The sequence below is a fragment of the Microcebus murinus genome, chromosome 10 (assembly GCF_040939455.1).
Source record: "Microcebus murinus isolate Inina chromosome 10, M.murinus_Inina_mat1.0, whole genome shotgun sequence".
NCBI classification, from domain to species: Eukaryota; Metazoa; Chordata; class Mammalia; order Primates; family Cheirogaleidae; genus Microcebus; species Microcebus murinus.
The window spans coordinates 40047235-40065790 of record NC_134113.1 but is presented as its reverse complement, the minus strand read 5'-3'; the positions used below and the strand labels follow the sequence as shown (position 1 = coordinate 40065790).

The 18556-nt window shown below is 36.7% G+C and overlaps 1 protein-coding gene and 1 long non-coding RNA gene across 6 annotated transcripts in view; one reads left to right on the top strand and one right to left on the bottom strand.

Annotated features, from left to right (window-relative positions):
- Positions 1-13853, bottom strand: part of OSBPL8 (oxysterol binding protein like 8) — a 150119-nt gene extending 136266 nt beyond the window's left edge. For 4 of the 5 annotated variants that reach the window (XM_012750366.3, XM_012750355.3, XM_012750356.3 and 1 more), the window contains exon 1: positions 13391-13852. The gene's annotated coding sequence lies outside the window, so the exon portion shown is untranslated. Of the gene's footprint in view, positions 1-13390 lie in introns of all 5 variants that reach the window. The other variant, XM_012750357.3, reaches the window with a different exon arrangement.
- A 118-nt stretch (positions 13854-13971) lies between these two features.
- LOC105863380 (uncharacterized) lies at positions 13972-15980 on the top strand. The gene is made up of 2 exons (XR_001150457.2): positions 13972-14174; positions 14637-15980. It is a non-coding gene; the product is annotated as an uncharacterized LOC105863380 (long non-coding RNA).
- Positions 15981-18556: the final 2576 nt, after the last annotated feature.

Here is an 18556-nt window from a genome sequence, read left to right as displayed (position 1 = left end):
CAGCATAGCACAAACCTAAGTGGGAAACAGAACAGGTATAACAAACTTAGGTTTAGCAAACAGGTATAGCAACTTTAATATATCAAAATTTATATATAAACAAAGATGATCTCCATTCATAGTCACTTTTAGAGACTATTTCAAGTTGCCATGCCACGAAACAATTTTGGAACTCTTCTTTCTTAGCTACCTTATAAATGACACAAGAAAAAAAGGTCTCATCCCTTTGGTCACTGCTTATTCTTAACTAAAAATGGCATTTTATCATTGTATGTAAGAGACTTGGTTCAGAATGACTTCTTGCTTTTTCCAAATACCAAATCCATTCTCAAAAGATGTAACCATAGAATGTAGGTTAAAAGAATGAGGTTAAAGAAATGTCAAAAGAATAGTTCCAAAAGTGTTTTTTGAACAATGGTGATATTACTGAAATAAATTCAAGATAATTTTAAACACACTGATCATCTCTTAGATACATAAGTTCTAGTATATTAATTTGAAAGCTGGTCATATTTCTACTTTGTGCACAGCTCATAGACAGGCCTGATATCTGACTTCTGATTTTCCTGAGTGACAGATGCTATAATGCAAAATCATATTTATTATAAACTACAGACTAAGAAATGGAACAAATTTTCAGAATAAAATCTGGTAGTCTAATAACAACATAGCTTGGGGAGACAGTATGGTATACTAAAAAAGAATACAACTATAGAATGAAATAAACTAAGGTTCAACTTTTCATTTGGTCCCATAGTGGCTGCATGACTGAGCATGTTACTTAAACATGGAGTCTGTAAAAATAGAAATAATTCCATTTGTGAAATGGTAATAATATAATCTATTTCAGAGCTATTATAAGGATTATATTAAATAATATATTACCTGATTGGAATTCTAGCCCCTAATATCTTCAAGGAATCCATCCTCAAAAGAACCTAAAAGGCTATCTGTTCCAATTCTCCGTTTTACTAAGACCCAGAAAGAGTAAGTGGTTTGTCAAGGTCACACAGTTACTTAATAGGAAAGATAGTACTTCTGGCGGGTTTATTTTCCCAGTGCTACTGTTTACTAAATCAGTTGATGTTTGCAATGGTAGGTTGCACCAGCCTGTGACAAAGGGTCTCAAAGAGTAACTCAAGGCCACTTAAAGATAAAGCTTGCAAATATGATACTGGCAACCATATATTAATAATTTAGTCCTATATATCATGGTTTTTAAAGTTAGAAATATTAAATTATAGCTAAAACTCCCCTGATTCTACATCTATTTTTACTGTTTTCCTGGAAGGTTATTTTCCAAGGAAAATTATGAACCTTGTTTTGAATTAAGTTACTAGAAAAAATAAATATGTTTCTCATTTATTAAGTACATATAGTAAACCAAAAGAGTTATCCAGTTTCCTACAAGTAAAAATTCATACCCATACTTAAACTGATATTCATTATTAAAGACCACAGCTTGAAATGCAAGATCTAAAGTTAATTCAAGACAGTCTCAAGAAATTGTATGACTGGTATTCAATCCCAAAAGCAATTTCTTCATATTTTGATACAGATTAGGAATGGCTTTCTATCTTGGGTACAAAAGAAAAATGAGTTTCTGAGTGTCTAACTCTGGCCTAGATGCTTCTGGGTTTTGAATTCTAGGTATAAATTACCACAACCAAAGTACTCATCATCACTAATTTATAATGTAAGTAACCAAGATACTTAATTACACTTCTTTGTGCCAATTCAAAAAGACCTATAAGAATCAATACAATTTTAGTGCTTGAATTAAGAATAGCTACCAAAAAACAAGAAACTACAGAGATAACTCATATATTGAAAGCCTGTTCCTAAAAGAAAACTCTGATCAACATGACAATAAAAAAGATTTTAGTGAATATTTTTAAAATCATATGCAGTTGACCATTAAATAATACAGATTTGAACATGGGTCCACTTGTACATGGATTTTTTTCAACCAAACAAGGATCGAAAATAGAGTATTTATGAGATACAAAATCTGCATATAATGAGAACCAACTTTTTGTGTACACAGGTTCCACCACAGGACTTGAGTATGTGTGGATTTTGGTATAAACAAGCATCCTGGAACCAATATCCCTCTATCTCAACTCTCCCCACTCCCTAAGCCCTGCTTATACCAAGAAATGACTGTATTTTCAGCATTTATTTAAAATAAAAATGTGTCTTATAGTCACAAAAATGTATCAATGATTAACTTCAGCTGATGAGTTTGAGGAGGCTAATTACTACTATTGCAAATAATGAAGAGGCCCCCAAAAATAAACAAACAAGATCTTGCTAGTTAAAATGCTAAATAGGTAATCAACCTCTTAAATGAATCTCTGTTTTTACAGAAGAATTATTCCTCAATAATGACAGGGTATTTTCTTTTTAATTACTACAAAATCATAAATTCTTGGGAAAATAGTAAGAGCCATAATTTCTCAAATATTCAAACTTCTGAAAATATTCAAAGTATCATGCTGAAGATTCTATTTTTTAACAGTATTACTAAGATATCATTGCTGGGAACGGTGGCTCATGCCTGTAATCCTAGCACTCTGGGACACTGAGGTGGGAGGATTGCTTGGGGCCAAGGGTTCAAGACCAGCCTAGGCAACATAGCGAAATCCAGTCTCTACAAAAAAAAATTTTTTTAATTAGCTAGCCATGATAGTGCACACCTGTAGTCCTAGCCACTGAGGAGACTGAGGAGGAAGGATCCCTGGAGCCCAGTTTGAGGCTGCTTATAGTAAACTATGATCGTGCCACTGCACTTTGGCCTAGACTACAAAGCAAGACCCTGTCTCAGGGGGGGAAGAAAAAGAAAAATAAAATATATAATTGACATATAAAGACTGTATGTAAAGTATAGAGCTTGATGTTTGAAAATTCTATTTAAAATTTCAGGAACAGAGAAAAGATTATCAAAATTATAAACATAATAGAACCAATAAAGGATTCAGTCAATCAAGAAGCAAAATTAATCATGACAACAGATATCTGAAAGGGAAAATGCTTAGAATACATGCAAAAGGTAAAGCAATAGACATTAACTACTATTTAATCCAACCTCTGGATTCTAAAATCTCTGGGTTCCAAGAGTTTCACAGAATATCGAGAAAGTTCATAAATTAATCAGTAATCAGTCCACTACATTAGGGAATATTTACAACCTGGACTTCATGTACATTAATTAGAAAAACTGAAAGAGCCAATTTATTTTCTAAGCTACTTTAAAATTCAAAGAAGTACAGTATTTACTATGTAGGTTTTATAATACCTTATATAATCAGGCCAAGTCTGGGGGTTTAAACCTTCCAAGTCAGAACTGCTGACAGGATTTTCAACTTCAAAGTAGTCAGCATTTTTAAAATCTGGATTGTAAAAACTTCTGATTGCATGAGAATTATAACTCCAATTATAAAAGACACACATTCCAATAGTCAAAACCACAGCTGCAGAATAACTAACTTCAAAGTCTCACAAGAGAAGAATTAAACAAGATTAAAAGGCAAATGCATCACAGAAGATGAGGAAAAGAAATGGATACTTTTAAACTTATTTACCCAGGTTAATTTGCAATACTATTCTAAGCTCAATCAATATGAAGCATGAAGATTACGAAAAGGAGTCTGAAAAAGGAAAAAGAAAATAAGTGAAAAAGAAGTTTAAAACAATGCTGGGAAATTTTTATGAGCATAAACTGAAAGGACCAAATAAAAATTAAGTTCTTCAATGAATTCACTAGGCAATCTAAGTTAGTTCAACATTTAAAGTACCAAAGATAATATGGTAGAGAAGGAAAAGAATTAATAATAGAGAAAAAAATATCAACTACTGAACCAAGGTAGCTGTCACACTTAAGGCAAAGGAGTAAATGAAAAAGAATGATAAGACCCCACCTGTCTGGATGTAGTTGAGAAATAGAACTTAAGTAAAGGTTTCTGAATAATCAAAATGGCAGAAAAGTCATGTACTTAAAGCTGAAATGCCATTCTCTGGAGCAAAATCACTATTTATGCACAATTCTAAATGTTCTCATACAGTTTCCAAGTAGCAAAGCAAAAATGGCAAGAGAATCATAATGACATGTGCCAATGGGGTAGATGACAACAAAAGAGGAAAGAGAAAAAACTAAGAAGCAAATAAGAATTCAAAGAGTTCAAGTTTTAGGACCAACTGGCATAAATACACAAATACCTATTAAAATCATTAGTGATGGGATATAACTGTATTTTAACACTGTATCATGATCACCATAATTTCTATGGATAAATCTATAAATTTCTATGGATAAAAGTTCCATAGGTTCTGTATCTTCTGTTTAAAGAGCTAGTAAAGGACTTCTAATATGAGATAGTAGACCAAATATAAATTTTCCCTTCGTTACTCCAGATACTCCATTGAAATAAAAACAATTCATACAGAAAGAAATAAAACCATAAGAGGAAAGAAATGATGACTGAAGATAGGTATAGAGAGAAAATCCAACATATTTCTGAAAGATGAAAGCATATGTGACATTGATAGATAAAGCAAGCAGAGAAAGCCACAGTCTCTTTATACCCTTTAATAGTGATACAGATGAATGGGAATCAATATGTCTAACAGGACCTCCAGAGAAGCATGATTGTAAATTGTACGGCAGGGGGTGGAAATAAATAGTAGGGCTAAAAATAGGAGAAGTATTACTGGACTGACTGTATAAGGGACAATTATATCTCTTATCCCCCATCTCTAAGGAATATCTAAAACAACTGACATTTGCCCCCAGGCAAAAAGACAAGTCAGCTTTTCTCTAAAGAAACAGAGAATATCTAGTGGGGATGCTGGCATGGAGTAAACCCTTCTTATCCAGCATTTAAAGGGCCCACAGCCTGGCAGCTAATTCCCCTCCCTCTTACCCTAAAACAATGCCTGCCAAGGGACAGATTCTACTCTGTACTGCATTCCTAGTCTAAGGAAAAACCTAACAGGGAAAATAATACAAGGGGGGGGGGGAGCAGGGAGACCCATTCCTTCTTTCTCAGCCATGAATGGACAACCAAGAATAATTACCAGGTATATTAACATAAGGAAAACTAAGCATTAAAAAAAAGAGTGATTACTAAAACAAACATAAAAACTGACCAGAGGGGGAAGGGAAATAAAAGACACAAGATATCTCTTAAAAATCTACTTTATACATTCTGAGACTCAAGATGATATTACAACATAAGAATGGCAGGAAAAGACAAAATTTGTAGATTATCCTCAGAAAAAATCAGCCAAATGATAAAAGGAGAAAAAAAAAATCCTAAACACAGAACAAAGAGAATCACAAAATATGAAACTAAGAGGAGACAAAGAGGAACAATCCAAGAGAGAAAACATCTGCCTACTAAAGAGCAAATAAGAAAGCAAAGGGAGGAAATTATCAAAGACATAATAGAAGAGAATTTCCTAGACTTGGAAAAAGAATCTGATCCAACCTGTAAGGGCAACTGAGTGCCTAAAACAAATATCCACAACAAAACAAAAATGACCCATATGCCTCATTATGACTTTGTAGCAGAAGATACAACAAAGAAGATCCTAAAGGCTTTCAGACAGAAGAACAAATTACCTTAAAAGAATAGTGAAGCAGACTGACATATGACTTTTCATCAGCATCCCTGAATGTCACAAGACAATCAAGCGATGCTTTCAGAGTTCTAAAAGAAAATTATTTGTAACCAACAATATTGTACCAAGACAAACTACCAGTCAAACGTGAGAACAGAATGAAAACATTTTTGTTCATAGAAGAATTCAGAAAGTTTGCCTTTCATACATACTTTTTGAAGAACTTACTTGAGGATATACTCCAACAAAAAGATTGAGTAGATCAAGAAAAAAGGGAAGATAGGTATAATAGAATGGATGTACTTCAAAAGTACAATAAAGGAAGTTACAGGAAGAGTCCTAAAAGGCAACCAGTCCAAAGTGAGGCAGGGTTCCAGACAACTCCAGAAAAATACAAAACACAGAAAATTATGTAGTATGCTGGAGAGTTAGATGTAGAGGGGTAGGATATAAGGGAGACTATGATTATGATAGAGGCATATAGTACAAGAAAAGGGGCAATTATAAAACACCAAGAAAAATAGGAAATTCTATCCAAAATTTTTTTTAATTCCACGGTCAGATTTTGGTCAGCCAAATTATTTTTTTAATTCAGTGGTCAGAAATTACAAAATAAATAAAATAAAATCCACTGGTCCTGGTCCTTCATATTATCAACATTTTTCTTCTTGTGGCCCAGGGACTGCCTAAAGGATCTATAGAAAAGGAATCATAATGTGAGCATACCACCGGGCCCAGCATTAAATAATATTGACCTAGTTATAATAGCAACACTATTTATTGATTTTCATCATTCAGAGACAATCTATGGACAGGAAAGCTGAGGTCACAGGGGAAAAAATATTTTTATCTAAGCAATAAAAAGTATAGCTGCCTGTTTAGAATAAGAAGAAAAAAGAAAAAAATTGAAAACTCAGGTATGGTCTAAAGTTGATAAAGAGAAGTCTAAATCAACATTCAATAGAAACTAGGATATTTTATAAAAATCACAGCTTTTTAAAAAAAATAACAGCTTCTTTTGTTACATATACATAAACAAATCCTTTCTATGGACCCCACCCATCCTCTAAGAAAAGAAAAAGTCCTTCAATTAAAGATGATAGTTTCTTTCCATTAAAAATAATTTCTTTCAATCCTTAAGGCAGTGGTTCTCTACTGAGGGTGGCCTTGCCCAGGGGACATCTGGCAATGTCTTGAGATATTTTTCATTGTCACAATTAGGGGAAGTACTACTGGTATCTAGCAGGTAGAGGCCAGGGATGCTTCTATTCATTCTGCAATGTAGAGGAACTCATAATAATTATCCAGCCCAAAATATCAATTGTGCCAAACTGAGAAACCCTACTTTAAGGGAACTCTTCAGACTTTATTGTTTCTTACTGTTCCTCATTCTTATGATGTTGAGTAGGCCTAAGAGAATGTTTTCATGGGCATTGAGTATTAAAATTAGTCTAAATATAGACCACGGACTGCCCTCGGGATCCTCACTGGCCTCTCAGGTTTGGCCATTGGCTGTCATAGAATCATATGGCACATGCTGAAAAGTACGTTGGAAAAGAATCCAGTGCATCTCCTAACTTGACCCCACCTACCTCAGCTCCCATTAGTACTGATATCCTAAGGGTCTCAGCTACTTCTTGTATTCAGTCCCTCACTTATAGTGAAGGCAACACTAGCTGCTTAATAAATAAAATCAAAATTTTTAGTAGCTCTACCCAATTAAAATTTCTAATTAAAATTACAGTCCAATGTGGGTGTTCCTGTTCAGTAACAGCTTCTTTCCACATGGTAATTTTAGGAACTTTAGATCCTTCCAATTTATGGCTCTACCACCCCTTGAGAGCCCCTGCCTCTGCATCTGGCCCTTGGATTGGAAAAGAGAAAGCAGAGAAAGAACACCCACTTTTCTGCCACCTCAACCCGGAAGTGACCACCACTCATATTCCACTGACAAAAACAGTCGCACACAAGAGGGAGCACAAATTTTGGCGGGCAATGAACTCAATCTGCCAAAGCTGCCCTTCCTATAACCTCTATCTACTTTATAGTCCCTCCCTGCACAATGACAGCCTCATGACAGGCTTGCTGGCTCTCATTCTGCTAACTTCTATTTCCTTTACGAGGCATATGTGAGAACTTCCAGATCTCCTTCATACCACATAAGAACCATGGGGAAACTCACAGGTGCTATCTCTAGCCCCCTCTTTGCCTGAATATACCATTTTCTTCCCCTGTGGCCACCCTATGTCAGCATAGGGCCAGATACAGAGCAATAAGCTAGTAAGTGGCTATGCCAGTTCTAAACTTAAGCAGTCTGACTCCAGAGACTGTGCTATTCTACCTCTCTAGATTTCTAAAATAACAGGTGATAACAGAGTCCTTCTGTTGTACCAATGAATATTTGTAAAGCACCCACATCTTACAAAACAGCCTAGGAACTATTACAAACTCCACACTATGATGCACAGCACTGTTTTTCTTTACTTCTGGATTGCTCATCGTAAATGTTATTATAATGTTATATTAAATATTATAACATTTAAGATGTTAAATATACAAAAATATAAGATATTAAATATGTTATCTTAAATGTTATTATAATCACAACAATATGGAAGATTATATACTAAGCAAGGGTAGTCTCCGAAAGTCCCTCACCCTACACTCCACTTGAACTATATACCTGTGCCCTACTGTCAAGGCACCCAACCTCATTCCTCTTGCCCACTAATATTAAATAATGCTACTTAGACTGAATTGCTCTCTCCCCAGATATACTTCTATTCCCTGAAAATATACCTACACAGATTCCATAATTTCCACACGGGCCTGCGCCTTCTTTGTCAGAAACTATGTAATCTGATAAACTACTCCTGCTAATATGCAGGCATTTGGCAGCCAAAAACCAAGTTAATTTAATGGTGGTCATTTCAATAGGATAGATTTTAATTATACAGATTTGGTCTCTCAAATATCACTATATAAAAACTATCCACACCAATTCTGTGCAAGTCTTGTTTTTTTTAATTTAATGATAACAAGTCAGCTTAAAATACTATGTCTACTATGTTCTTTTATTTCCAATTAGTCTGAAATTCCCCAGTAAGAAAATGGCAACTGAATGAATAATAAAATAAGTATTTGCTTTATTCCAAGTATTTTTAAGATTTACAAATAGGATGTCAGTCAAATACAAGTAAAATGGGGAAAAAACTGAGGCTATATTCCATCTTATTACAAAGTAAAGTGTACTTTTAATCAAACCACAATAAAAATAGATTCAGGAAGATCATAACATCAAGGCCTGTCATAAGGGGCAAGTGCAAATAAAATATACAAGGCAGTATAATACAATGGTTAAAAGGACAGGCTCTGAAGCTAGACATCAGGTTAAACCTCAAGTTCAAATCCTTTAGTATGCTCCACCATCTACTACTTAACCTCTCTGTCCCTCAGATTTAGTTCAAATCCTGGCTTCATCATCTCCTATTATATTTAATAGTAGTCAGTGTCTCAGGTTTAACAAAAAGAAAATAGCCTGATTTGGGGGGGGGGGGGTCATTGTGAAGAATAAATGTGAAGACATGTTGTCAAATACTTCTAGAATAATACAGTACTTGGTATATAGTTAGCAGTATACACATATTAGCTATTATTATCATGATCAACCACTCCTACTAAGACACCTTCAGGAGCTATAACAACCTTCCTCTGAATCTATCAAGTTTTTATAATAACAACCCTCAATCAAAAAGCTTCTCTTTTTTATCTGAAAAGAGCCTTCAAGTTCTAAAACCATTTCCTTTTTAAGTTCTTGGTGAATATGGAAGTTGGTGGGTAACTGGCTTCTTTACCATTTGAAGACAAGATTCTTCTTAGTCTTTTTATAATAAAATTCCCTTGCAAATATTATACAAAGGACAGGCTGCTCCACGGATCACAAACACTACAACGAGTTCACAAAGTATAATGAAATTTTGAGATTCATGAAAGAACAGCTACTGGAGCAAAAAGCTTAGATAAAAAATGATGCAGAAGTCTGTCTGCTCAAAAAATATTGAATTCTATAAAAAGACTCAGAAGGTAGGGATCTTCATGGTTTATAGTGATATCACTAAAAACATATAGAGGATTTTTTGATAAATTTTTTCTTAACTGCAAAACCCCTTATTTCTTTATAACGATGGATAAATGGCATAACAAAGACACTTTCTTCAAAAACAAATTCTGTAGAGAAGAAAACCTACAGCATCAAATTTTCAGCCATACATATCCCTTACTTAAAGCTTTAAAAATTTGAGGTATCTAGCATTCCTTGTGGTCTGTAACATTAAGAAGTAATACAATTAAGCCTCATTTCTATCAGAAAACATTATACTGAAAGAAAACTACCCATCTAAACTTTTGATTCTGATAAATTCAAAGGTAATACTATGGGTCAGTTAGGTGGGTCAGTTCCTGATAAATGAACCACAATATTTTTTAAAAACCTAGACACAAAAGAATTGTTTTAAATAATTTTATATTTGTTGAAGTCCTCCTAATGTGTTAGATATTGAGGTAGCTACTTTCGCATACATTATATAATGTTATTCTCCCAACCACCATATAGGGTAAGGATTATCGTCCTCATTTTACAAATGAGAAAACTAAGGCCCAGTGATTTGCCCATGGACACACTGCTTGTAGAAGATGAAGTCAGAACCCCAATTCAAATTTTCTGACCCCAGAGTTCAATGCTCTTGCTTTCATTGTATCATTGTATCACTTTCAAAATTCAAGTACTCTCTTAGCTCTTAAAAGGTGTTCTAATCTTTTTATCTGGGAGAGGCAAGAGTTGTGATGAGAGATGAAAATTTACTCATTATAAAAAAGACTCACTTTGCTTAATCTTACATAATTTACTCAGTGTAACTTAAATGTTTTGGTTCATGCTGTCTACCCCACAGACACCACCTTACCTTCAGATACACAGCCTACACCAAGAACTCACTCAAGAATCACCTCCTCTAAGAAAGTTTCTCAGATTAAATGACCTGTTCCCCTCCTCCCAAGCTAAAATCCTTCATCACCTCACTGCCTGTATCTAGTTTAGACTACATTATCACATACTCCTTTTGTTCTCCAGTCATGTATCTGGAACTACATTTTTTCATTCAATAACTATTGAGGAATTGTAGATTCAATGGTGAGCAAAATAGATAAGGTCCTTGCTATCACGGAGAGTTTACATTGTCTGGAACTTTAACAAAGGTAAAAACAATATAGGGTAAAAGAGTACAATGTTCCAGGACAAGGATTTCTTCCCTACACGGTCTCTAAAGAAAGCTCTCTCCCGTGCAAGCTTAACAACATTTGTCAGGGGAAAAAAATCTCTTCTATTATGTCTTCCAGATGAGACCTTCAACTTCATGCTTCTGTGAGGGTATGTGAGGGGAGAGCATCAACTTGAAAGGATAGATCTGAAACCTCTCAGAGGTTTCCCACATACTGACATGAAATCAGCACACACTGGTCCAGACATCTTTTCCTGTGCCCTACGCACAAGGAAACTATACTTCAGCCACAATTGCTCCAATCATGCACCTCTATTGATTGCTTTGCACCTAGCCACCTTCATTAAAAGTATCTTTCTCAGGGATTTTTTTATTCAAGTTGTATTTGTCTTATTTGTAGGTCATACTCATAAGACTAAGGTAGGACCTATTTCTTCTACTTTTGAATCACCTAATGCTCCAAGATCATTGCTGCATTTTCAACTTTATTATAATATAAATAGTGAAACATACTAAAGGTATTAAAAGTTTTCCAAAGTTATATTTAAAAACTACATCTAAGTACTTATCAATTCTTTGTCTTTAATGCTTCAAGTAACCTGCTCTTGGAAGATTATTTATAAACTAAACCAAGTTAAAATGTACCACTGGTTAAAATCTTGCAATTCGTCCTTTAAAAAGAAAGATCCTTTTGAAATGCATAGTTTATAAATTTGTAACTTCATAATTTTTTAAATCAAAGCAAACTAAAATATAACTTCATTTGCACAGAATTGTATATTTATCCCGAAAGTATATTTCTTTTAAGGCTCTCAACTTAAAAATGAACCAAGAAACTAAATATTGTCAAATGTGTAAGTGCCATGAATGTGTTGTAAGAAACATATTTGATTGCCTCTAAAATTCAATGATATTCTAATTGAAAAAAATAGCATCTTTCCGCAGATCAGATCACAGATCAGAAACTATCATTTTTCAATGAAAGAGAAATAAATCATGACCGTTTTTAATTAAACAGGCATTTCTAAGCACCTGCGTACAAGGCATTGTGGTTCAAACAGTTCACATGGAATTTGACCGCAACAACTTAATCTCCATAATTAAAGACCTAAAAGGTAGCTCTTATGTTTCATCTGTTCCCTTTTCCAGGACTTTCAACAGGCATACCTCAGTCATTCCACACATAGTTGCTACCAAAGAAAGGAGTAACAAATATTTGAAATTTGTTGTACTTCTACAGAAGACATTTTAAATTGTATGGCCTAACTCTTCCTTCTCAAACGTGTTTTATAAAACTAGCATGATCTTAATATTTTCATCGCGAAACAGGTTCTAGCAAGCATAGAAACGGATCATAGAATTTCAACATAATCAAATTTAGATGAAACCCCATAAGAATGGAGAAAATCTAACAAGCAATTCACCCACGTTCCTCCAGAATTCCTTGCTCTCTCTGGATAAGAAGCAGCAAAAAACGGTTCTAAATGATTATTTGAAAAGACCTAAAGTGGCACTAACTTAGGGGCTAAATTTCAGACTAAGTTAATTTAAAAAACTGCCATACACAAGGCATTCTAATACCCACTTAGACGTCATTTAAGTATTCCAGCAGCAGAAAGACAAAAACTTCGTCACATTATTTACTTAAAGCATATAGCATATATCATCAGTTAGATAAGTTTACCTCTCTGTTTAAGCAGAAGCCCAAGTTACCTATCATTTCAGAAAGCATTTAGATAAATTGAAATTGGGTTATTTCCGCAACACAGATGTTTCTCATAAAGAAAAGTGTTAAATGACTTTTGTGAATGGAAAATCTGCCTATACTGTTGCTTCTCCTCAGCGGGTCATGAGTGGGTGGCTCAATGAAACCAAAAGCACGATCCAAGTGAAGCTCCCTGGAACCTGATTTCACTCTTGAGGGCTTAGAAACAAACATTAAATTTAAAACATAATAAAAGCTTTGCCTTTCCTTCTACGTTACAAGAAGGCCCTGGAAACCGAGGTTTAGAGGAACACCGCTGAGTCGCTCGGCTCTGCAAGGGCGGGTGCGGTCTGCGCCGCGCGGCACAGCCTCCTCTGGGGCTGTCACAGGAAAACCGGAGCCTCGCCTTAACCGCACCGAGCGACAAAGCGCTAGCTCCCCGGGGCGCGGGGCTTCTGGCGAAATCTTGCCGTCCGCCCCGCCAAACTTCAGGAGGGCGCAGACACCCAGGCGGTCAAAATGCTCCAACCGCCTCCCACCCGGGTTCCCCTGCCGCTGCTTTGTATGGCTGCAGACTGCACCTACCGTGGGCCCCAAAACACCACTCCCGTCAGCCTTTCCAATCCCCAGCTCCAAAAAGGGACAAAGGAGCCAAAGAGGAACTCCTCCGCGCGGAGTGGCTAGGAGTTCCCGACAGCCCGAGCTCAGAACGTAGGGATAAGGGGGCGCAGTGTCCCTGAGGGGTGCGGACCCGCCGCCCCCCAACTCGGAACAGCGCGCCACTCACCGGTGCGGAGCCCCGGGAGAGGCGGGAACGCAGGGAGCCGGTTCCTCAGGAGTCGGAGCGGAGTCTAGGTCCGGGGCCCTGCACGCGTTGGGTCGGACCCCAACTTCTCTTGGCCGCTGTCGTCGGCGGCAGCTGGGGCGCGAGCCCAGACCGAGGGCGCTGTCTAGCTGCAGCGGAGGCGCTGCCAGCTCGGCCCGCGAGCGGGGCGGGAACTCCGGCTCCGCTGTCCACCGGCCAGAGCGGGCTCCCACCTTCCCTCTGCCTGCCTGCTGTCGGCGGCGGCTACTGCCGCTGCTAAAGCTAACGCTACAGCCGCCTGGGCTGCCGCTACCACCGCCGCCCAGCCCAGAGCTCGTCGCGGCCTAATGTTGTCATCGGCCGAGTCGCCGCCTTTCTGGGCACCCAGAGGCGCCACGATCCTTCACATTCTAGCGCCCTCCCCCTCCCGGCCCCGCCCCTTGGATCGTGGGCTTCGGACACACCCTCTTCCCGTCACGTGACGGTGCTCCGAGGCGGCGGCGGACTGGCTTCCCCTGGGGGGGCGGGTGCGGACCGCCGGGGAGCTGCCGTCCACACCTAGGTCTGCCGAGGTGTTGTCGCCGCCTAATCGCCTCCGCACGCCGCAGGGGGGCCTCGGCGTGCGAGCCCACCGCGGTCGGACGCGCGCCTGTTGTCCCGCCAGGCCTTCTGAACCGGTCTACCCGGCCCTTCCTAACCTGAAGAGACCGCACGGTGGAGCTCCCTGGTTAGGGCTCGGTCTGGACCCCACCTCTGAGACCGGAACGTGAGACTTTCCTCCCCGGCCTTGGGCTCGGTTAAAGTTTTAGCCAAACAAAGGAAAAATGAAGGCATCGTAGGATGCATCTGGCTTGAAAAGCATTCAGTAACTACTTGTTCCTATTTCTAGTAGCACATTAACTGTGACATTTAATTTACTGTTTTCCTCATTAGAGGTTTTTATTTTGGGGAAAACTGGTGTATTTCAGTCACGCTGGGATGAAAATAGCCTAGCAAACTTATTTTTGTTTCTATTTATGTTAGGATTCTTCGTGCCAGTTTTACAGTCATTAAGTTATACAGTGTGTTAGGTTGGTGTCGGTTGAAAAGGAAACAGGAATTTGGCAATTCGTTCCTTCCCCCACCTCCAGATAAAACCCAATTCTTGACGTTCCGTTTTTAAAATAAAGTCTAATTGTTGAATTTTTTTTTCAACTCTTGGATTCAACCTTTTGTTTTTGCTTTTTAGGCATAATCGAAGGAATCCTGGAAAGGATAAAGTGCTAGCCACCAAAAGAAAGTAACAATACAGAAATAAGAGGTAGAAGAGCAGAATGATCATACTCAAACCCTGATAACAATGAAGGCAAATGAAAAAAACTTTCTGTAATAATTAAATTCAAGTCATACCTCATTTTCCCTTCTAGCCCCAGACTAAGGATTTTATTTTCTTAAGCAATCATTACATTTTCTTGACAAGAAGTCAGAAGGCATTGTGATTAGGTGGATCCGTTGAAATGAATAAAATAGAGGTCAGTGTATGTAAGCCTTACTATATTTCATAGCAGCTCCAAAAAATCATACACTTTAAGACTCACCATTATTTTTCCTTTCTTTCAAGAAAGGAAAAAAAGCTGCCAATTAAACTATGCCTTACCACTCATCTTTAATAGACATTTAAGACATATCTTGAATTCAAAGATGGTTCAGTGAGTCTTAGAATCTCTGAGATATTGTAATGAACTGATATTCCAGTGAGGAAAAGATTCAGGTTCTGTTCTGAAGTCCAGGAGACTGTACTCATAGTTCCGATAGACATGCGGGAAGTTTATTATTCTGTGAATGACACTATTTCAGCAAAGCTAGTAACTTCAGAGTTTTTCAACATGTTGAAACCTGTCACCTGTTTTCTAGAGCAGTGTTTTTCAAACTGTGACTCAAAAATCAATTTTATTTTTGCATGAAATAGGCTAGGATGGAATACAATAAAAAAGATCAGAGTGCATAATATCCAGCAAAGGCAAAAATTGCTTTCTGAAACTTATTGTTTCAGATATGGGGGAAGATGAGAGTGTGCCCTATGTTGTGATCTAAACTGCATTTCTTACCATGAGTTATAATCAAATAGATTTGAAAAAGAATGTTACTAGAGCATAGACAACATGCAAAATATACCATCTGGACTCTGTTTCCCTGATGTTTTTCCTTTACTTTGGAAACTGTGACTAAAGATGAGAAAAAGGAGGCAAATTGTCTTGCCTAATCCTCTCCTGCCTCAGCCCCAATTTCTTACATTGGCTTTTGAAAATTGGTTCATTTGTTGTAGTGGAAAGCAATGTACTGGAAGCAAGTAGGCCTAGATTACAGAATTAGCTAATTAGATATGTGACTAGATAAATTACTCTCTGTATTTCAAGTTCTGATAAAAGTAGGGAGTTGGACTACATACTCTTTTAAGGGATGATATTCAACTTTTTTCCCAGTGGATGACATCCACATTTGAAACAAACTGCCATGGTTTACCCAGAATCATGCAAATTCTTGACAGACTAGCTTTAACTCCTTTTAGCTCCACTCAAAAAAAAAAAAAGAATACAAAGTAAAAGTGAAGATACTGAAAAACAAATGTAAGTGTAGCTTTCACAATCTTGTATACTTTAAATATTGCTAGTAATAGTTACTTGTCAGGCATAACTATTGATTTTGACATACTTCACAACTGATTATAACACAGTAACGTATCAATACACTGCAGTTGAAAAATCAGCTTTTCAGATCCTTTCAAATGTAGTATTCTGTGATTCCAGGAAATGATCATTCAATCTAGCATTTTCAATGTGATGACAACATAAACAGAAACTGTAGTATATGATCCTGCACTGTAACTAAAAAAAAAATTCAATAACTCCCATTTGCTATTTGCTATGTTAAAAGATACCCTGCAAGTTTGCTTCCCTTAAAATGATCTTAAGGATAACATTTTAAAATAAAACTTATTATAACTATACAATTTTAACTCGAATAAGAGTTCATCTCTTTTGCTTACTGCTTAATTAATTATATATTTCTAAGAATAAAAAGTTCTTTTTTCCAAATTAGTTTAAGCACTAACAGGCATGATAATCTTTCCCACAGAATTTATTTCAATCCTGACCTAGAATGACAGAGATGTGGCCTGAGGTTGTTTTTTGGTTTTTTTTCCTCTCTCTTTGGTTTATCCAGTTAGACACTATGTTGCTAAAGATTGCTAATCAGGATTTTTATCTAAAATCCTCATTTTCTGGAAGAAAATTTAGGTTAAGAGTAACCTTAAGCATAAATAAGGTATTCAAAATAGCTTTGAAGATTGATAGATTGTACTATTCTTGTTGATCATATGACTTCTTTTAGCAGGTTGTAAGCAGATTGTTAAATGCTAAATTAAAGCAGAAGCTTTAAATTTGAGTGCAACATTCAGGTCAATCTCTTTCTCTTGTGCTGCCTGCCAGGAGGAAGATATGTTCCAGATAAAATCTCAGAATTAGAAAATTTATAGAGCAGACCTGAAACTGACCCTCACTGTGGACAGCACTGCAGCTACTGATGTGAAACAAGAGTAAAACAAAAATATTTGTTGTGAATCAGGGATTTTTGAGATTGTTAAATAGCATAATCTTGCAAATCATCTAAAGTGAATTCGAGCCAACAAATTAGTGGTTCAAAGGCTAAATGTACTATGGAACAATAATATTTAAGCATCTATTTAACAAAATAAAATAATACACATCTGTAGACCAGTCCAAATAAACAGCCACCCAAAATTTATATTAAAAAGTAGTTGAATTATAAAATCTACAGATTTGCATGAAAAATATTTGCATACTGATGTTAAGTATTTCTGTTTAGTATTATTTGTCTTATATCCCTTGACGAAAATTTGGATAATAAACTAAGTGTAAAGAAGAATATAGGCTTCTGTTTCTGAATTGGGTACTTCAGTCACTGGTCACACTAAAAACAAAAGTCCTTGAAAAAATATTTATTTTAATCTTCTTAAATATGTTGATTAATTGACAATAAGATAAGGTATTATTAAGTCAAAAGACTAAATGAAGGCAGGAATCTGGAGAGTTCAGCAGAGTCTACAGCTAGCCTTTATCCCAAGGGCATATGCTAAACCCTGTTACTGTTAGCTTTGGTTTTCGTGGCCTTATAAGATACAAAACCCATGACCTGCATTACACACACACACATTCTCACATGTGCATGCACTTAGTGTAAGGATATATTAGAAATAAACTTGCCCCTTGCCCCTTATTAGCATACATACTTCTCCCCAGAATCTACAAAGAAAATTAACTATTTTAAACCTTGGCACCTAGTGGACAGGGGAAAAGCAAAATCATATTTGAAAATTTGGTAACACAATCCAATTCTCACAAAAAATGTAGCTTGAATTCCTACTACCTGGGTGATCCAAAAAAAAAAAAAAAACCTCAAGCTAATAATTTAATTAAGAATGATTTTTGGCTGATAAAGCTCTCAAACATCTGGCAGAACCAAATGCCAATCCTCTCTGTAGTAACCTATCTTCATCTTAAGCCTTAAAGAATGACTATAAATAAAATGTTAAGGAAAAGGAGCAGCTCACATTTAAAAAAATAACAGGCACAAAACAAAACAAGACATCATTAGAGAGAAAGAATATAGATATAAGACAGCAGAAACAGATTCTAAAGTTCAGGCCAAGTGTGGTGGCTCACGCCTATAATCCCAGCACTTTAGGGGGCAGAAACAGGAGCATCCCTTGAGGCCAGGAGTTCAAGACCAGCCTGAGCAACATAGTGAGATCTCCATCTCTACAAAAAAAAAAAAAAAATTAGCCAGGCATGATGGTGCACACCTGTGGTCCTAGCTACTGGGAGGCTGAGGCTGGAGAATGGCTTGAGCCCAGGAGTTGGAGGTTACAGTGAACTATGATTACACCACTGCAATCTAGCCTGGGGAACAGAGCAAGAGAGACCCTGTCTTAAATAAAGTAAAATAAAATAAAATAAAATAAAATAAAATAAAATAAAATAAAATAAATAAAATCATTCATATCTTGGATTTACAAGGCACAGACTATAAAATAACTATTAAATATGAACAAAGGAATACAAGACAAGCTTGAAAATGTGTGCAGAGAAG